The following is a 21,897-nucleotide window of genomic DNA, read 5'->3' as shown; positions in this document are numbered from 1 at the left end:
TATGTATTGCAGTGCCTTCACGTCTAGATTACACTCAAACCCCACAGGGTCTAGTAATGCTTTTTATGTTGGTGATTGCTTACCGTTGGTTGCTAACCTTGTATTCTTTCCACTTTCTACGTAACCAAATATTACTTTTCTTCATGTAGTATCTTTGCTGTTTGATATAACCATTGACTGTGCTAATTACGATTACGTGAAATTTTGCATGTATTTTCGCAATCACAGCCATACAAAATTACGATTTGGACATTCAACTAGTTTTGAGTAATCCATTTGTAATATTGCATAATTTTTTACGTAATTTTTGGCCAACTTTAAAGGTTAACAGCAAAGCCCCCATACATGTCACCAAAATTGCTACATACAGTATGTTAAGGAGAATAGTCAAAAAGACTTTGTGGTTTTTGAGAAAATCGATTTTGAAAAAAAATGTAACTTATTTTCCCGAGTTTAAAAAAACATTTCCTTTGCACCACTACAAGGTCTTGTTCCCACTCTTCTCCTTAAAGGGGAACTTCAACTGTAACGATTGTGGAACTTTCTCCGTGATCAGCGCTAGTGTTGGGCGAACACCTGGATGTTCGGGTTCGGGCCGAACAGGCCGAACATGGGCCAGATGTTCGGCATGTTCGGCCCGAACGCCGAACTCAATGGAAGTCAATGGGACCCCCGAACATGCCCATTTTAGGGGTCCTATGGGGTCGCAGGCATAAGGGGGGAGCATGCCCCGATCGCGGGGGGGTCGGAAATTCCCCCCACCCCCTCCGCTAGCGCTCCCCCCTCTGCCCGCTTCCCCATAAAAAAAGTTTAAGGCAAGTTAAATAGTACTTGGTGGCTGGCCTGGCACTGGCAGTGAAGTGAGGAGGAGGAGGAGTCCGAGTAGCAGAGTGACGCGTTGAGGCCGGGCAGCGGGCGGTTCAGCGGTAGTACCCTTGTGGTACTTCCGCCCTTTCTCTGACCTCACGTCCTCTACGTGATGACGCATACGAGGGTACGCGTGACGCGTACCCTCGTATGCAGCGGAAATCCTCCACAAGCGTATATTTGCAGGCACCCAGCAAAAGGTGCTACGCATCTGTAGAGGGAAATTCCTGTCGGCAGATGGCGCTGGGGAGTGCAGAGGAACCAATCCTCTGTACCTCCACAAGTGCCAGACAGGAATTGTACGAAGCGCAGAACGCAATCGCAAGAGAGGCGATTGCGAATGAGATTGAGCAAAGGGACAGGTTGTATGTGTGTGTGCCAATCCAGTCGCCACCCCGCGACCGCGCACACACAACAGCAGATACGAAATAGGAACGGAAATAGGAACGCGATCGCAAGAGGTGCGATCGCCAGACGTGACACAAGGCAGATCAGAATAGAATACGAGGGTAGCAAAGGCACAGCAAATAATACAATAAGGAGATACGGAAAACAACAAACGCTAGCTAACCGCGAACACCGCACTCATTTGCAACAGTGCACGCGGTTATGCGCGATCTCCACGTGATAAGCACAATAGAGACAAGCACGCCTAACTAACCGTTAACAGACAAACATGAAACAGAGGACGCGAGCGCTTGCTTAACGGTTACCTCACCGAGCCTCCAGCAAGCGTAGCAGACAAGACAGACACACGAAAACAGGGACAAACGAGAGATAGGATCCACAGCACTAGCGAAAAGTGGCTAGCGTGATCCAGGTACAGAGTAGCAGAACAGAAGGATCCCCAGCGCTAGCGAAAAGTAGCTAGCGTGATCCCAGAAGACAGAACAGAAGGATCCCCAGCGCTAGCGCAAAGTAGCTAGCGCGATCCCAGGAGACAAAACACAAGAGATAGCTGGTAGCAACCGCTGCACCAGCTATACTCCAAGAACAGAGATCAGAACCATTTCCTGTCGACCACCATTGGGACAGGACAATGGCAACAGGCAAGACAAGACAGAACAGGCAATACAGATAATACAACCTGACTGGGCTAGAAGGGGAGCCTAAAGCAACCCCCAGGAATTAACTACTGTATACTAGATAGCAATAGCTGACACTCCAGCAGTGTCCATCAGGAACAGACCATGGAAAGGAAATGACCAGCAAAGCCTTCTGGGAAACATAAAGCTCTTATAGTGCCAGTCATCAGAGAAGGCAGGTAGGGGATTTGCATAACGAATGTATGCAAATTCCCCAGCAAGAGAACAGACCAGATACTTGCAATGGAAAGACAGGTCTCTGTTCCAGAGACCTGCAGCCCACAGACTAGAGGAATGGACAAACAGCTGTCTGCCTGTGCAGCCAGCTGAGCGGATCATCACATCAACCTAAACAAACATACTGCCATTAAGTTACATTTGTTATGTTAATTAAAATAGATAGGTAATATAATCTCTTACCCACCCTGTTTTAAAAGAACAGGCAAATGTTGGTGATTTCATGGGGGCAGCCATCTTTTTGGTTGAAAGGAAGCGACATGGAGAATGAGACACAGTTCCAACTGTCCTGTGTCCTGATCACCCCTCCCAGCTGCGCTGCTAGGCTTCAAATCTCTAATTCAAAATTTAAGAAAAAAAATTGCACCAAAACAGCAGATCAAGAACAACAACATCAGAAATCCCATCATGCTTTGCACAGCATCAGGGGAAAAATGCCCGGGCAGTTTTTTTCTGTGCAGCTAAAAATGAGGCTTGGGTAAGAAAAAACTAAGTTCTGATGCTGTGAAACTGTTAAAGAAACACCAAGACTTTTCAGTGCTGCTGAGTAGAATTTTTTAGTTTGGAGGTTCACTTTAACATACACAGCAATTTTAGTGACAATAGCCTGTATGGGGGCATTGCTATTAACCGCTAAAGTTGGTATGAAATGATGCTAAAATTAAACAAAATTGTTAAATTACAGTTCCTGATTACGCTTACAAAGGAAATGAATTAAGTTTTTCTCCGAAATTTCACATTACGATTTTACATCATAATTGTAAATTATGATGCAAAATATGCAAAACTTGTGCTCATCACTAATGTTCATACCATTTTATTGTGCTTCAATAAACTTCTTATTTGTTGGAAGAAGAGGATGGAACTGATATAAACAGCAAGTGGCTGCATCTTCTGATCAACTAATTACCAGTCAGGGCCAGTTTAAGCAACAATGGGGCCCCAGGGCAAAATAAACCTGGGGGCCCCCCCCAACATATACCCCGAAACAAAAATCGGCATTAGGGGACCTTTTTTGCAGCTGGTATAGTCAGGGTGTGAAGCCCCAATCGGTCGGAGCTCCACATTCTGGCTACCCCAGCCTGCATGGGAGACAAGGGGTTAAAACGTTTCAGGAGGGGGGACCCCACATAATTTTTTTTTAAATTCCCACACTCTAAACATAAAAAAAATTGGGAAAATAGGAAAAAATGCCAGGGATCTTCATACAGCCATATTGCGGCTGTATAGCGATCCCTGGCCAAAGCGCTGCGGCTGCGTATAGACCCCTGAAAACCCAGTCAGGAAATTTATTGCGCTTTCATTTGATGCATGTAAAATTACACTACCGTTAGGTTTGCTACTAAAAGTGACATTTACCGCATTTAAAAGTATACTTTTTTCCTTCGAAACTTTAAAATCGATTTTCTCAAAAACTATAAGGTCTTTTTGAAAAATTGTTTTTTCCTCTTATTCCTAATGATCTCCTTAACATATCCTGCAAATTTAGGGTTTCTAGCATTGAAGGTGGATTTGCTATTAACCATTAAAGTCGGCAGGTTTTTAAATGTGTATTTTTTTCCTTTGAAACTTTAAAGAGAATCTGTACTCTAATATTCTTACAATAAAAAGCATACCATTCTATTCATTATTTTCTCCTGTGCCCCTCTGTGCTGTTTCTGCCACTCTCTGCTGCAATCCTGGCTTGTAATTAACAGTTTTAGGCAGTGTTTACAAACAAACTAACCAGCTTCTAATAGGCTCAGCTAAGCATAGTGTATGAGTCATTCAGAGTATGCAGGGGGCCTGCAGAGGGTGTGTATCGCTTCTACCAATCACAAGCAGCCCTGCACATTCCACACAATCAAGCTTTAGCCCGACAAACAGGACAGAGGAAAGATACATTGGGCTCGATTCACAAAGCGGTGCTAACCCAGTTAGAGACTTTAGGCATGATAACCATTGCACCACTCTGGTGAAAAGCCAGTTTAGGTGTGATAAGTTTAGGCATGATAAGTTTAGGTGTGATAAGTTTAGGCATGCTAAGTTTAGATAAGTTTAGATTGCTTGCAAAGTCCCGCACGCAAAGCAGCGCCATTAAACTTTATACGAAGTGCACCAGTCTTTGCTAGCGCAAAACTTTTGATCAGCTGTGCACTGCGGTGCTAACGCAGTTGGCGCTTAAACTTATCACACCTATACTTATCACACCTAAACTTATCATGCCTAAACTTATCACACCTAAACTTATCACACCTAAACTTATCATGCCTAAACTGAGTTTAGGCATGATAAAGGGCTTTTCACCAGGGTGCTAACTGTTAGCACCGCTTTGTGAATCGAGCCCCTTGATTTATTACAGAGACAGTGCAGTTAGGAAAGACTGCAGTAAGCCAGAGCAGATTAGAACAGGCATAGGAACTTATAGGATAGAAGAACTAACTAAAATCGATTTTCTCAAAAACTTTAAGGCCGATTTGAAAAAAAATGTTTTCCTCTTGTAGCCACCGGGGGCCCCTACAAGCTCTGGGGCCCTGGGGCAGCTGCCTCCTTTGCCTCTATGGTAGCGCCGGCACTGTTACCAGTGCACAGGGGCTTCAGCAATAGTGTAATGGACATCTGTGTAGTCACAAGTTCAGCACACCATTACATCCCAGAAGGCCTTGCCATCGTTTTTTCTATTTTTTATATTGTAGGGAGCAGTGGCGTAACTACAATTCATGGTGCCCCCAGTATAACTTTGATAAGGCTCCCCCAGTGTTCACACCCATTTCCTTGCCTCCCTTCGATGCCCTTCATGGCTTGGGGGCATCTCACAAGGGTCATACACCAAGAGCCTGATTCACAAAGTGGTGCTAACAGTTAGCACGCTGGTGAAAAGCCCTTTATCTTGCCTAAACTCAGTTTAGGCATGATAAGTTTAGGTGTGATAAGTTTAGGTGTGATAAGTTTAGGTGTGATAAGTTTAGGCATGATAAGTTTAGGTGTGATAAGTTTAGGTGTGATAAGTTTAGGTATGATAAGTTTAGGTGTGATAAGTTTAGGCATGATAAGTTTAAGCACTAACTGCGTTAGCACCGCAGTGCACAGCTGATCAAAAGTTTTGCGCTAGCAAAGTCTGGTGCACTTCGCATAGAGTTTAATGGCGCTGGTTTGCGTGCGGGACTTTGGGCCTGATTCACAAAGCGGTGCTAACAGTTAGCACCCTGGTGAAAAGCCCTTTATCATGCCTAAACTCAGTTTAGGCATGATAAGTTTAGGTGTGATAAGTTTAGGTGTGATAAGTTTAGGCATGATAAGTTTAGGTGTGATAAGTTTAGGCATGATAAGTTTAAGCGCCAACTGCGTTAGCACCGCAGTGCACAGCTGATCAAAAGTTTTGCGCTAAACTGAGTTTAGGCATGATAAAGGGCTTTTCACCAGGGTGCTAACTGTTAGCACCGCTTTGTGAATCAGGCCCCTTGTGTGCGATCTAAACTTATCACGCCTAAACTTATCACACCTAAACTTATCACACCTAAACTTATCACGCCTAAACTGGCTTTTCACCAGCATGGTGCAATGGTTATCACGCCTAAAGTCTCTAACTGGGTCAGCACCGCTTTGTGAATCGAGCCCCAAGTGTGGCCATCATGATCTTTACTCCCATAACAAGTATAGCCACACAAACACCTAAGCCCATATGCAATTCACTTTTTCTCCTGAGTTTTCTCCAAGGTGATATTTTCACAGCTTGTCATAAAATGCCACTTAAACCCCCAGCAAGCAAGAAAATACTCAAAATAATTTTAATAGTACTTCTTCAAGTTTTGGGTACTTTTTCAATTGTAAAATGCTTAAAAGTAATTTTAAAGGAAATATGAACATTATGACTTAGGAGAACACTCCGGAGCAGTGACGTGCCTGTTGGAATTTAAGTATGATATGTTTGAATTCGGAGCTCTCAGTCACTTTACATACCTGGTTTTAGGAAAAAGATTTGCTCTGCAGAATGTCTCTTAAAGGACATAGAGACATTTGGAGGAATTACAGTTCTGAGGTTCAGTAGAACATAGTACTGTAATTCCACAAGGCCAGAGTGCGGGATATCAGCTCGAGATGAACGGACATCCAGGCTGCCTGCAGCGACATAAACATGAGCCATTGTTATGAAAACATTCTCATAGTTCATTCAACAATGGTCACCGTCTTAGGAAATATTACCTCATCGGTTTATTAGGAGAGATAACGCCATATTTGGCTTTTCCCATCTGAGCAGGCGCAGATAGGGTCATCCAACACATGCTATTATCAGCCAATTGCATACGATGGGGACTGGACTGTCCCTGCTGGATGATGTGACATTTAACTCTTTAGAGCAGGGGTCTCAAACTCAATTTACCTGGGGGCCGCAGGAGGCAAAGTCAGGATGAGGCTGGGCCGCATAAGGGATTTCACAATCATCATCAGCCGCCCTCCCCACAAACCCCCCCCCCCCCTCCACCGTCCCTTGCATTGATTTTTTATTTCAAAATCAAATTCGCACTGAAGCGAACTATTTTGCCTATTTTACCTTATAGTTCGCTTCAGTGCTCCCATTACAAGTAATCCGCCGTGTCCCCGCCGCAAAATGAGGGCTGCAGAGCCCCCAAATCGCCTAAGGGGCAATCCGCCGGCATTTCCTGGAAGGGGCAGAGCTTTCAGCTTCAACTCTGCCCCTCCTGACGTCAATCGTGGCGCATCGCCGCCTCTGCCCGCCCCTCCCACTCTTCCTTCACAGAGAGGGGCGGGGAGAAGCGGCGATCCGTGCAGCGATTGATGTCAGGAGGGGCAGAGCTGAAGCTGAAAGCTCTGCCCCTTCCAGGAAATGCCGGCGAATTGCCCCCCGGGCGATTTGAGGGCTCTGCAACTCTCGTTTAGCGGCGGGGATGCGGCGGATTACTTGGGAGCACTGAAGCGAACTATAAGGAAGCTTTTGCTGGCGCGGGCCACAAAATCTTGTATCGAGGGCCGCAAATGGCCCGCGGGCCACGAGTTTGAGACCCCTGCTTTAGAGGCTAGTATAAATCTAGGCCAGGAGCTACAGAGATCACTTCAGACTTCCAACTTCCACTTTCTACTTTCTTTCTAGTCACTTACTACCTTACTGTAACTTCCTGCTGTATATAGGCCTAAATGCAACGTAGCATAGATGATAAGATAAAGCCTGGTCTATTCACACGGAATAGACCAAGAGCCTCAAAGCTAAAGATGACTTACTACAGACCGATTGCTTAGCTGAGGTAACAAACATGTAACGAAGATAAGATTGCTGCTGAACACACCTGTACATCTGTTTTTCTGAATAAACTCCGTAAACTTTGAAGACGTCTAAGCAGTTCTATCTTCTGTGCTGTTGCTGTGATGAGTGTCAAGTTATTACGCGTTCTGTGATATGGTGCCAAACAAAAGTGTAGTGTTGTTGCCCATAGCAACCAACAAATATTTATTACAGTACCCAGGGAATTTGACACCTGGTGTTGATTATTTACAGACAAACCCTTCCCCCCCCCAAAAAAAAACAACAACAAATTTTTATGGGAGGGTTGACGGGTTGGGGAGCCAAGCGTGTTGCTACAGGCTGTGTGTAGAGAGCGAGGATACGCATTGCCCACGGGACAGGAAGTGGGAGGAGTGCTACATCTGGTGCAGGAAGTAGTACAGTCCCCTGCACTGCCTGCTGCTATTTTTCTGAATGTTGCTCAAACTATATAAAAAAAGGACCCAGATGGAAGAACACAGTGACTGAGCACCACAGAGGCACCCGTAGCCATGGCTACACCCGGTGCTGTGAGCACCTGCAACCCTATGGTAGGTACGCCACTGCTCAGGAGAAAAAGTGAATTGCATATGGGCCCTGATCTGAAGTATAGTCCCTTGTATCGGAGGAAGGAAAGGTTAGTAGTTGGGACCCCAAAACAGTTCTGGGCCCCCTGGAATCGCAGGTGCTGTTCTTCTCTAGTTAAGCCCCTGGTAGAAAGTCAGTTCAGGTCAGCTTTGAAAACAAGTTTAAAAAATGCCAGCTTCCATCTGTCTCCCCTAACTAGCGCCTCTTAAAATCTCGGTTATTTCCATAAACAGACAACACATTTTTAGCCCGGGAGTCTTGTAATAGCTCTACACAGTGCTCAATGCCCTGCCAGCTCTCACAAGTTTGATCCAGTTAATCTCCATTGCTGCTTGACCCATTTTGCCTAATTGTAACAGGAAGCATTTTTCTCCTCCAGTAAATTGGGCTCTGGGAAGCCGACGAGAACAGAAGATCCCGAGCTGAACAGCCTGACAGTGTTTCCACTTGAAGTGCTGGAAAAAGACAGATGCGTTTACACCGAGCCCGGGACGGCTGCCAACACAAAGCCCGGCGAAATAATCCCCCATAAAGTCAGGTGGATGCTGTGTGAAGTGAGAGGCTGAAAGGATTCCTTGTGCGACTGTCACAGTTGCTAACTTTACAGCAAAACTTTTTCTCTGTTGGCTTATTGATAGAAGAGTTGGGAAAGGCATACAGATTGTTTGACGGGAGGGGGTGGGGGGTGCCGACTTGGCGCAGGGGGAAAGCATAAATATTCCTTGCCATCTTTTCATTCTGTGTCACAAACAGGTGTCGAAGGCTGACAGTATCCCAGGTCATTTTTAGACTCTTGGTTACAGCAAAAGGGAATTAATGCAAGCTGTGGGCAATTATTCACACACACAAAGAGATGGCCAAAGGCCTCTATATTAAAAGTTTACGGTATAGCAGCACAGCACTTTGGTTAAATGGCATAAATCTGTCACTGCTGAACAAGTTATTTTAGTCTTTAACCTCCCTAGCGGTATTATTACTTCCAGATTTTAGGGGCCATAAGCGGTGCAATTTTTTTCACAAACTTTTAGAACCTAAAAGCAGGAAAAAAAATCCTGCCGCTAGAAAGATCTGCGGCAGCCCTGCACATTACTCACCTCCTCTGGATCCAGTGCTGCAATTCTCCCTCCGTCCACCGGGTGGCATTCTACCCCTATAGTGAGATCGCCGTCTGTCATCGTGATGTCACCAGGGGGATCGAGAGCCTCTGCAGACCAGAAGAAGAATGACTGCCACCGTCTGTATCCCGGAGGAGGTGAGTTACAAACGCCCGCTGCACAAAGGTTCTGCATTTACCTCCCGGCGGCTATGTCAAGTCAGGCTCAGGATTACTACATTTGGCTTCTTTTTTTTCCACCTCGAGCATGACTTGGGGTTACGGCCAAGGAGGTTAAAGGACAAATAAAAGCGTGAGGTATGTGGAGGCTACCATATTTTATTCCTTTTAAAGTGTAACTGTCGGGCATAAAATCAAAAAATCAATTCTTTATTTTTATCTGGTAAACAAGTAATAAGGATGCTAACCAGGCAATCCAAAAGTTAAAATCTCTATTACTTTTCTTGTTGATAAATGATCATTCCCCAGTTTACCTGACCCTTATTTGGTACGTTGCCGCACAAAGGAAGTTGCAGGGCATGCTGGGTTGTCTTTTTTTGCTTATTTATTTCCCCTCAGACTTAACTAATGTACAGAAGCAAAAAAGGACAACCCAGCATGCCCTGCAACTTCCTTTTTGCGGCAACGTACCAAATAAGAGTCAGGTAAACTGGGGAATGATCATTTATCAGCAAGAAAAGTAATAGAGATTTTACCTTTTGGATTGCCTGGTTAGCATCGTTATTACTAGTTTACCAGATGAAAATAAAGAATTGATTTTTGATTTTATGCCCGACAGTTACACTTTAAGCAATACCAGTTGCCTGGCTATCCTGCTAATCCTCTACCTCGGATACTGTCAGACATAGACTCTGAACAAGCATGCAGCAGATGCTTTAGATCTGACAAGATTAGAATGCTTGTTTCTGGTGTGATTCAGACACTACTGCAGCCAAATAGACCAGCAGGGCTGCGGGGCAACTGGTATTGTATAAAAGGAAATAAATATGGCAGACAATTCTCTGATTATTGGGAGCCAGTGCCCACACTAACAGTGCCGAATCCATACATGTCCAAAGCAGGAAATGTTGTTAAAGTGGACCTGAATTCAGTACTTCCTCTCTGCTCTAAAAGATACACAACCGCATAATAACCTTTTAATTTCTTTGTTACAGCTGATACAAATCCTGCAATAAATCTGCACTGTTTCTACTTCCTGCTTTCATGGAAGTAGACATATTGTTAACATCCTACGCTTTCAAATGAGCTTATCTGCCATGGCAGTCAGCTGACACAGGGGAGAGATCCAAATACAACTTGTGATTAGTCACAGATGAGGGAGAATTAGACAGACTAAACTCTCTAAATACATACAGGGTGCATTTCTCTATGTTTTACTTCTGGCGTGTGCAAGAGTTAAGGTCCATTTTAAAGGATAGCCCAACTGAAATGTGACATGATGAGATAGACATGTGTATGTACAGTGCCTAGCACACAGATAACTATGCTGTGTTCCTTTTTTTCTTTCCCTGCCTGAAAGCATTAAATATCAGGTATGTAAGTGGCTGACTCAGTCCTGATTTAGACAGGAAGTGACTACAGTGTGACCCTCACTGATAAGAAATTCCCCTTTTTTACCTCTTTCTTGCTCTCAGAAGCCATTTTCTGCTAGGAAAGTGTTTTATATTTGGAATTTCTTATCAGTGAGGGTCACACTGTAGTCACTTCCTGTCTGAGTCAGGACTGAGTCAGCCACTTACATACCTGATATTTAACTCTTTCAGGCAGAGAAAGAAAAAAAGGAACACAGCATAGTTATCTGTGTGCTAGGCACTGTACATACACATGTTTATCTCATTATGTCACATTTCAGTTGGGGTATCCTTTAAAGGGATACTGTAGGGGGGTCGGGGGAAAATGAGCTGAACTTACCCGGGGCTTCTAATGGTCCCCCGCAGACATCCTGTGTTGGCGCAGCCACTCCCCAATGCTCCGGCCCGCCTCCAGTTCACTTCCGGAATTTCTGACTTTAAAGTCTGAAAACCACTGCGCCTGCACGCCCGTGTCCTCGCTCCCGCTGATGTCACCAGGAGTGTACTGCACAGACACAGACCACTGCGCCTGCACGCCCGTGTCCTCGCTCCCGCTGATGTCACCAGGAGTGTACTGCACAGACACAGACCATACTGGGCCTGCGCTGTGCGCTCTTGATGACATCAGCGGGATCGAGGACACGGCAACGCAGGCGCAGTGGTTTTCAGACTTTAATGTCTGAAATTCCAGAAGTGAACCGAAGGCGGGGCCGGAGCATTGGTGCGCCAACACAGGATGTCTGCGGGGGACCGTTAGAAGCCCCGGGTAAGTTCAACTCATTTTCCCCTGACACCCCTACAGTATCCCTTTAAGGTGTTTTACTAAACGTTATCCCACTACTGTACAGTTACCTGGTCAATCCACAGAAACACAACCAAGCAGCCCCATGAAAGAAAATAGGTCAGAGGAGTGCACTGCATTACGTTTGCTAGCAATTAATATCACCGTCTCAAGATGAGTAATTGGCCAACTCATTTCTCTCTTTTTTTTTTTTTTTTATTCAGCTCATACTGGTAATTTGATTGAAGGTGGGATGTTTGCTTTTTCCAGCGCACGTTTCATTGTTCAACAATCGCTCGTTTAAAAAAAGCAGAGGAAAGCGCATGCTGCGTTCCAAAATCAAAGTTCCTAAATTTAATTTAGCAGTTTGAAGAGTATCCCCCATAGTGAGGAACGAGATCATCATTCCACAGCAGCAAAAAGTCTCCAGAGGAACTCGACTCACTCGACGATTGTTGGAAGCCAGTCGTAGAATTACGGTAATTAGTAGTTTAAACTATTAATAAGTCGGGCTGCCAAGTTGCGGGAGAAGAAAATTTGCATTTTCAAAAAAGCAAATTAGACTCGGCAAGGAAAAGAAAAAAAATACACAATAGCAATTTCACCCTCGCGATTAGCGTCATTTTTCCAAGGCCGACCGCAGTCAGCATTTCCATTGTTGGCTTATCCATCATGGCACAACAGCTGGAAGGATGACATTTGGAAAATGTTCAGATACTTTGTAGAACCCTCAGGTAAAAACTGAAACAAAAGGTGCACACCAGAAAAGAACCACACAAGCACTATGTTCTGGAAGTTAAAGGGAACCTGTAGGGGTAAAAGTCTAGGGGAGAAGTGAAAGCTAGTATTTTGCCTTGGGCCACGTTTCATATTGATGCATTTCTGCCGAAGCAGCTCTGGAGCAGGTAAGTGTTAAACTACTCCACTGCGCTAATCTACAGAAAGAGGGGGGAGCTGGTCCCCCATGTTCCCTTCAGTTACGCCACTGAGTTTCAGGCTGTTCAATAAATGTTAAATCTTAATAAACAATTTGGCCCGTGACTTAGATTATGTCAGGGGCGTAACAATAGACCCTGCAAGGGATGCAGCTGCAGGGGGGCCCAGAAGCCACAGGGGGCCCCATTCTGAGCGACAAACAACTAAGGGCAAGGAGAGAAAAAAACTTTCTGCTCTCTGCACAATTGTTCTAATGACTGCATCTGCTCAGCTACTGATGAGGGGCTTTCTAGTGATTTCTAGTTACGCCCCTGGACTATGTCTTAGATTTTGGCCCCTTCCGTGATTGAGCTTGTCACCCTTGCACTAAGGCTTGCATGCTAGTTTCTGAAAGGCATCCATGTTCATTGTTATTTTGGGATTTGAGTAAGAGAGCATTACCAACACTACGGAGTCTATATCACAGGTGTTGAACTCCAGTCCTCAAGGGCCATATCCATTTCAATGTTTAGGATGGGCTGAGAAATGTGCTCTACTTGATGAACCACAGCTTTCAAGCTAAACAAAAATGTGTGAGGGCCAACTATGAAAAAATAGCTTGGGCCAATAAAAGAACAAATTTACATTCTATCTTAAAGTTTCTGAAAAATCGATCACAATTTTCCACCATGGCTGGTAGAAAGACATTGGGCTCGATTTACAAAACGGTGCTAACTTTAGCACTGGCCCTTAGCACGTCATGGGCCTGATTCAGAAAGCGGTGATAACTCAGTTATCACGCCTAAAAGACTTTAGGCGTGATAACCTTTGCACTAGCAAAGTTATCACCGCTTTGTGCTGTAACTCGCGCGAAGCTACCGCGCGCACGCGCGTACGCCCGTACGTGCGCGCGCAAAGTCCCATAGGGCTTAATAGGTGCTTCGCACGAAGCGCCGGGTGCTGCGCGCGCGCCTGCGCGCTTGCGCGCGCAAGGCTTTGCGCACGGAAAATTCGCGCGAGTTTCTTCTTATCATGCCTCAACTGAGTTTAGGCGTGATAAAGGGCTTTTCACTCGCGTGCAAACACTTTGCACCGCTTTGTGAATCAGGCCCTTAAACTCAGTTGAAATGTGAGAAGTAGTGATTGTGCGCAAAGTACCGCGCGCAAAGTTTTGCGCGCGCACTGCACAGAGCGCAGGGCGCTTCACGCGAATGGCCCACTAAAGCCTATGGGACTCAGCACGCGCAAAACGTTTTGCGCGCGGTACTTAGCGCGCGATCTGATTTAGAAAACCGCTGCTAACCTACTTAGCACCCTGGTTAGCAGGCCTAAAGACTTTAGACGTGCTAAGTAGGTTAGCACCGCTTAGTAAATCAAGCCCATTGTCTAAAGAGAACCTGAACTGAAAATAAAAAGTCAAAATAAACATACACAGATCATACTTACCTCCCGTGTAGTCTGCTCATCAATCTCTTTCTCCTCTCCTGCATCCTGTCTGTCCTCTGTGATCGATGGCATTTTCTGTCCTCCATTTTGAAAATGGTCATTACCCCATAACAGCTTCCTGGTCAGCACACTGTTAAACTGTTATATCGCCCACTTGAGCCATAGGGAAACATGGACATTACCTTACACATTCAGTTGTAACTGACAGCAGCTGATAAATAACTGACAACAACTGGTATATTTCAGTTTTGACAAAATATTGTCAGAACTGGAAGGGATCACTGTAAGAAGAAAATGGTGAGCTTCTAAGAGGAACTGATGGTGAGATAAGTATGTGATATTGATGTGCAGCTACATTATGCATTTATTTTAAATAATTTTACTCAGTTCAGGTTCCCTTTAAGAAATGTGACTTTCGATCACATTTATTGATCAATAAAAAAAAATTATATTTGATTGCAGGAAATACCTGAGAAACACTTCATAAAAGCATTAAATTAATGTTTATATTTTTACATTATACATAGTCCATCATTGAGGCAAGCCACCTCTTTCTCCTCCTCCCTCCCTATACTGTTGTGAATTGTTGTTTTATATTTGGATTTCTTGTTATTAGTGTTGAAGTTGAATGCAGAACATTGTTCCGAATTCACCTGAACACCACACTTCAGCACCATTCAGCACTGAACCTGTGGACAGGGTCAGGAGGAAGTCACTTATTTGCATGTCATGGTGCGTTTTTACATGATTCCATACTTCCTTCTTCCAAAGCCAAAAAGAGGAAGTATCGGAGTCACGTGACACGCGACCATGAAGCACAAGTAAAGGACCTCCCCCTGACGCTGTCCACAGGTTCAGTGCTGAATGGTGCTGAAGTGTCGTGTTCAGGTGAATTCGGAATGATGTTCCAAATGTGAACATCAATACTAGATATTACAATATGACCATAGCCAAGTCACCTGTCCTCTCATTGAACAAGAAATCAGCAGTGCAATGATGCTGCTGTCTCGTCTTATAAGAATGTAGCTAAACACTAGAAGAGCCGGATCACCCCCAAGGCAAACCTAGGCAGTTTCCTAGGGCCTGTAGACAGAATAGGGGCCTGGTGGATGCTAGCCACCCTCAAATCTTTTTTTTTTTTTTAATCCAGGTAATCATAAGCAGTTTGCAAAAACTGCTGTCTTGCCTAGGGTCCCTTTTCATCTTAAAGGACCACTATCATGAGAAAAGTAGGCAGTTAAAATCTGACAGAACCGACAGGTTTTGGGCCAGTCCATCTCCTCATGGGAGATTCTCAGGGTTTTCTTTGTTTTCAACAGAATTTCCTGAACAGCAGTTTAACTGCTAACATAGTAAGATACCAGCCAACCCCCCTAATCACTTGCACACTATTTTGTCAGTTAGACTTTGCAACTGCTGTTCAGGAAATGCTGTTGAAAACAAAGAAAAACCTGAGAATTCCCCATGAGGCGTTGGACTGGCTCAAAATTTGTCGGTTCTGTCAGATTTTAACTGCCTATTTTTTTCGCAACAGTAGTCCTTAAAGGGAACCTGAAGTGAGTAAAAGTATTTAAAATAAACACATAACGTAGCTGCAAATGAATATTACACACTAACCTCACCGTCAGTTCCTCTCAGAAGCTCACCATTTTCTTCTTACAGTGATCCCTTCCAGTTCTGACAATATTTTGTCAGAACTGAAATATACCAGTTGCTGTCAGTTATATATCAGCAGCTGTCAGTTACAACTGAATGTGCAAAGTAATGTCCATGTTTCCCTATGGGGCAAGTGGGTGATATTACAGTTAAACAGTGTGCTGACCAGGAAGCTGTTATGGGGTAATGGGCATTTTTATAATGGAGGATGGAGAATTCCATTGATCACAGTGGACAAATGGGCCGCAGGAGAGGAGAAAGAGATTGAGGAGTAGACTACACAGGAAGTAAGTATGACCTGTGTATGGTTATTTTTACTTTTTATTTTCAGTTCAGGTTCTCTTTAAAGAGGAACTCCAGTGAAAATAATGTAATAAAAAAAGTGCTAAATTTTTACAATAATGATGTATAAATTATTTAGTCAGTGTTTGCTCATTGTAAAATCTTTCCTCTGCCCGATTTACATTCTGACATTTATCACATAGTGACATTTTTACTGCTGGCAGGTGATGTCACTGGAAGAAGATGCTGCTTGCATTTTTTTGACAGTCGGAAACAGCTGTTATTTCCCACAATGCAACAAGGCTCATGCAGTGTGATGTCAGGACTTCTGTGCTGTGAGGCGCTGACATCACACTGTGGGAGGGGTTTCACCACAAAATCAACCATACAGAGCCGTTTGAGAAAAGGAATAGATTTCTCATGGGAAAGGGGATATCAGCTAATGATTGGGATGAAGTTCAATTCTTGGTTACGGTTTCTCTTTAAATCCTTTTCTACTAAACACAGTCACCTGAAAACAGGAAGGGGGAGTGGTCACACATTGCTTGAGGGGTGTGAATTACAAGTGTGCCCAGACAGAATTACATATCCTGTGACAAGTAAAACAGTTCAAATGTGTTCATTTCATCCGCGAATGACAGCCAGCCTCTTTCCAAAGAAGCCTTTCGGATGTAATGACTAAGTAAGGTATTCCGAAAATGTAAAACTGTTATGATAGAACATGGAAAAAAAACCCTGCAATCTATTTCTTCTCCACGCTTTGATTCTCCCAAACATCTGATCTACATTATTGTAAATAGCGGCAATACCAGCGCCCAGGCTTTTTACATCTACCTTGTATTCTTGCCTCATTTTAATCTTTTGCTCTCTCTCTCTCTTTTTATTTGCAGAATTTCAATAAAAACAACACAAGGAGGAAACACTGCCTAGGATGCTCCTCTTAGCGCTCGCAGCCATGCATCAATGCGCACAACTTCCTCTAAGAGATTATTTGAATCCACAGCTATGCTACCTAAAAGGCTTTCAATATCCCTTGATGTGAACACAAGAAATATACAGCTACAGTTATATATATAGAAAGAGTTTTGACTAATTGCATGACGCCCCGGTACAACAGCTGCACCAAGCCTGCTAGAGAAGCCCTGCAGCAAGTTGTTAAAACAGCAGAAGTCATTATTGGCACTCTCAGCACTAAACTACCATCACTTTAACTCTTGTATAAGACTCGCTGTATGAGAAGCAGTGGCGTAGCAATAGACGTTGCAGAGGTAGTGACTGCACCAGGGCCCTTGGGCCAAAGGGACCCCATGGGGCTCTTCCTCAACCAAAGTATTAGCTGTTTATTAGTCCTGTGCTGGTAATAATCACTTCTATAAATGCTCTGAATAGTAGTAATCATTAACAAACTGTTTCCCATCCCCTTCTTGCACCTCTAATACTGTGTGTGGTTGTCCTTGGCAGGTTTTGTTGCACCGCATCAAGTGTTACGTACAGAGTGTTTGGGGTGCCCAATGTAAATTTCGAACTGGGGCCCATAGCTCCATAGCTACGCCACTGATGAGAAGGGCCCAAAAAATCATCAAGGACATTACTTAACCTGGAAACGCCTTGTTTGAGCTCCTTCCATCAGGTAAATGATCAATCCGCATACAAACAGACTGAAAATCATCTTTTTTTTCCATCTGCCATAAACTTGATAAACTCTGAATCCTCTCTGAAATAACTAACACTGTTTGCAAATTGTTTAAATATTTGAAATACCTGGCATCCAATTCTTCTAGGTCTACCTCTGTTACTATCACTGTCCCCTTTATACAATACAATAACATTTCTATAGCGCTTCTCTCCCATAGGACTCAAAGCGCTTTATGCTCTGTGGAGCTGTCATGAAAAGTAATTTAGTTGTGTTACACAACGACAATAAAGTGCTTGAAACTTGAATCTATATATGTGTGTGTGTGTATATATATATATATATATATATATATATATATTGTATTTTTCGGACTATAAGACGCTTCTGACCATAAGACGCACCTAGTTTTAGAGTACAAAACCAGGGGGAAAAATATATACTAAACCTGGTGCATCCATGGTAAAGGGGCATCTTGTGGATTATGCCCCCTTTGTACCTCTTGTGTCTCCCTGGGTCCTCCTCTGTCCCCTTTGTGTCCCACTTGTGTCCCCGTGTCCTCCTCTATGCCCCTTTGTGTCCCCCTGTGTCCCCCCCTGCACGGGCACAGTACAGGGAGTCTCTGCCATTGCAGCGGGTGGGGGCGAAAAAGTGAGTCTTACAGTCCAAAAAATACAGTACATAACATAAATATATATATATACTGTATATGTGTGTATTTATGTATCACGCTGCGCTCCTTATCTCATGAAATGAATCCATGCTGATTATTTATACAGACAAAAGAGAAACAGATGATTAACACTGCAGAAAATAATGATTTGGTATTTAGTATTAATTCCAATTTTTGTTTTTCAAGTTGCTAATTAATTGAAATTCTTTGCCCAGAGAAACACAAAAAAATTCTCCGAACGCGATAAAGATGTAAATATAATTTGTTCGTTGCACTAATCTTTCTCTTCCCAACCATGATTTAATAGCTGATCTGTTTTTCTTTGTTGTGACCTTTCGTGTCTCTTCCTTGCAAGCCGCTAACGAGTCTTTCCGAATAAGCCATGTGCCAATCAAAAACCAAGGTCACCGTTTCTGATCTGGGCACGGAAGAATACACAATCAGACCTGGAAACGCAGTTAATGTATTGACGGTAATTAACACCTCCGCTGGAACAGAGTGGCGCGCTGGAAGGAGAATGTGCTGGAACTGAAGTTCATTATTAGAGCGCAAAAGAGTACAAGGTCTTCCCGGTTGCTTCTGCATATTTTTCTGCAGGTTTGTGGAAAAATAACTATTTCGTTTTTCATTTAGCGCCTTTAAAGTCCCATTCCAGGCATAAATGTTTTCCTATATCTGTGCAGCACTTGTTTTTATCAGTCTGAAAGCTGTTTGCTTAGCTAAAGCGAAAGAAATTATTGAAAATAAAAAAGTTAAAGGATACCCGAACTGACATGTGACATGATGAGATAGACGTGTGTATGTACAGTGCCTAGCACACAAATAACTATGCTGTGTTCCTTTTTTTCTTTCTCTGCCTGAAAGAGTTAAATATTAGGTATGAGAGGCAGAGAAAGAAAAAAAGGAACACAGCCTACTTATTTGTGTGCTAGGCACTGTACAGACACATGTCTTTCTCATCATGTCACATGTCAGTTCGGGTATTCTTTAAGTGTAAAACATCTGGTCCAGAGCAACATCCTGCACCACAGACAGATTCAGGACTGGTTCACACTGGGGCGCTTTTCAGTGCCAGCGATCAGCAATGCCCTGTTACTAATGTATGCTTATGGGATCATTCTCAGTGCAGTGTTTGCAATTTGCTTAAATCGCAATCATGTTGCGTGCAACATTTGGGGCACGATTGTGATGTGATTCTTGCTCTATTAGATGGGAATCACAAACGCAAATCACGGTAATTTCACAACGCAAAATCACGATCGCTATTCGCAGTTTGCCTTCCACTGTTCAGTCTGAACAATTAGATGATTTTTTATATTTTTTTTACATCTGTGTCTAGAGGTGGTTTGTAACATAGGCGGGAAAATCCATCAAGTTTGCAGATAATACCTCTCACATGTACCATTTCTCCTGCTGTCCACTAAATACAACAATGAAACATTTGTAAAGCGATTTTCTCCTGACTCAAGACTCAAAGCGCATAAGCTCGTCTCAGATCAGCACATAGTCATAGCTCCCAACTGTCCCTCTTTCGGAGGGACAGTCCCTCTTTGGGAGCCCTGTCCCTCTGTCCCTCCTCATTTGTCCCTCTTTAAGGACTTTGTCCCTCTTTCTATGTAAATATATATATTTCTCTACTAAAAAATGTGTTTGATTGACTCTAAACTTTATTCACATCCTTTAAATTGATATATTACAAATTTTAAAATATTAATATGAAGGAAAATGAACCAGGATAGAAAGGACCAGTGTGGTCTGAATTGTAAAACATGCGTGACTAGGGCTGTGCTGGGGGCGAGTCAGGGGTGTGGCTTAAGTGTCCCTCTTTCTAATCTCAAAAAGTTGGGAGGTATGACATAGTGATGTGTACAGAGGGAAAAGTTATGTGATCACAAATACCAGACTAAACAGGTGGCTTTTCAGCTTTCATTTAAACATGTCCACGGTTGGAGGGACCTATTGGTTCAAATATCTTCACACACTGTGCACAGAATTTAAACAGGAAGTTTTAAGTTTGCAGGCTTCCTGCTGAATCAGATTTTCAACAGGAAGATTTCAGCATGAAATCTACTGAAAACCTGTTCGTGCTGCCTGCTGGGTGCCCCCCCTCCCCTCCCGTTCAGAGAGTAAAGGTAGCAGAACTTCTCTCACTTGTCCTCCAGGCCTTCGTCCAATGTCTCCTCTCCACTGCCCAGGCTTCTTCCTGTCTCCTCACTCCTGTGAAACTGTGTGTCCCTGTTGCTAGAGGCCAAACAGGAGCACCGTGGAACGAATCTTACATGACTGCTAGAGGCCTCTAGTATTTGGCCTCTAGTGTTTACATGTGTTAGTGTGTTACATGACACACAACTCCACGAGTGAGGGGACGGAGAGGCCCCAATGGTGGAGAGAAGACACAGCAGGACAGGTGAGATAAATGTTGTTGCTGAGTGGATCAGGCCGAAACTGAATGCTGCTAGTGATGTGCCCCTGATCCTCCACCGATTGAGCGAATCTTCCGTTCCTCACGATCGACAGAATCGAACGATTTTGGCCGAAAAATCAATCATTTGAGAATCATTTGTGTCATGAAGAGGTGGCATATGAGGAAGACGTTTTAGGTCACTTTTAAAGTAGAAACAATGGTTAGAGGACTATTTCTGCGGGAGGTCAAAAATACAAGTGAGACAAGAGCTGTGTAGGTAATTTGAAAGCAAAGTAAAGGTGTCTGAATGTAATTCTGAGGTGAATTGGGAGTCAGTGCAGAGATTTGCAGAGTTTCGCAGCAGATGAAGAGCAATAATATGGATAGATCAGTTTTGCAAACTAACCTATTCCCACTCTGTCACAATTTTGCCGCTCCCAGCCACATTAACCACATTGGTAAACCCCCCTAAAGACCAGGCACATTTTTACTAAAATAGCCACTGCAGCTTTAAGGCCAAGCTGCAGGGCCACACAACACAGCACACAGGTGATCCCCCCCCCTCCTTTCCTCTCCACCAACACCAACAGACCTCTCTGTTGGTGGGGTCTGATTGCCCCTAAGTTGTTTATTTTTTTTAAATAAATATTGATATCTTCATTTTCTTATTATTTTTTTCCTATTTATTTATATATATATTTATATATATATATATATTTTTTCCTTTTTTTTTTCAAATCCCTCCCTCCCCCCAGCCGGCCAATCATGGCGATCGGCTGTCATAGGCCTCTGCCTATGAGAGCCGATCACTTCCTTGTCCCCCAAGGGGACAGCCGTGTCACACGGCTGTCCCCAGTACAGAGCTGCTGCTGATCGCAGTGCTGTACATGTAAATAGACAGTGGTTTTGCCGTCTAACAGTTGAAGGTGGGGCGAAGCTCCGCCCCTTGAGCAGGAGATGCGCGCGCAGCCTGCTCGTGATCTCCTGCAAAACAGAGTCCCAGGACTTGACACCAATTGGCGTTAGGCGGTCCTGGGGCTGCTACCGCGGCCACGCCCATCGATGTTAGGCAGTTGGCAGGTTGTTAAAAGTAGTCAAAAACAGTTTTAAAAAGTTTGTTTATAAACAAACAAAATGGCCACCAAAACCGGAAGTAGGTTGATTTACAGTATGTCAACACATAGAAAATACATCCATACACAAGCAGGCTGTATACAGCCTTCCTTTTGAATCTTAAGAGATCATTTGTGTGTTTACCCCTTTTTCCCCTGCAGCTCTCATCCACTGAAGAGTGACAGGCTGATTGTTTCTTCCTGCAGACAGCTCTGCCGGTGTCTGTAATTCCTCAGTATGTGACAGCCCAGCCAGCTCCTTTCACAGCCTAACAG

The 21,897-nt window shown here is 43.8% G+C and overlaps 1 protein-coding gene across 6 annotated transcripts in view; it reads right to left on the bottom strand.

Annotated features, from left to right (window-relative positions):
• Positions 1 to 21,897, bottom strand: part of NEGR1 (neuronal growth regulator 1) — a 748,663-nt gene that overhangs the window by 105,333 nt on the left and 621,433 nt on the right. The window contains exon 7 of one of the 6 annotated variants that reach the window (XR_011021943.1): positions 12,878 to 12,994. The exons of the other annotated variants lie outside the window; for them this stretch is intronic. The gene's annotated coding sequence lies outside the window, so the exon portion shown is untranslated. The remainder of the gene's footprint in view (positions 1 to 12,877; positions 12,995 to 21,897) is intronic. 6 annotated transcript variants of the gene reach the window in all.

This window comes from Hyperolius riggenbachi, chromosome 6, assembly GCF_040937935.1.
Source record: "Hyperolius riggenbachi isolate aHypRig1 chromosome 6, aHypRig1.pri, whole genome shotgun sequence".
Lineage (NCBI taxonomy): Eukaryota > Metazoa > Chordata > Amphibia > Anura > Hyperoliidae > Hyperolius > Hyperolius riggenbachi.
Note: the sequence above shows the minus strand (reverse complement) of the source record. Positions and strands in the feature narration are given on the sequence as shown.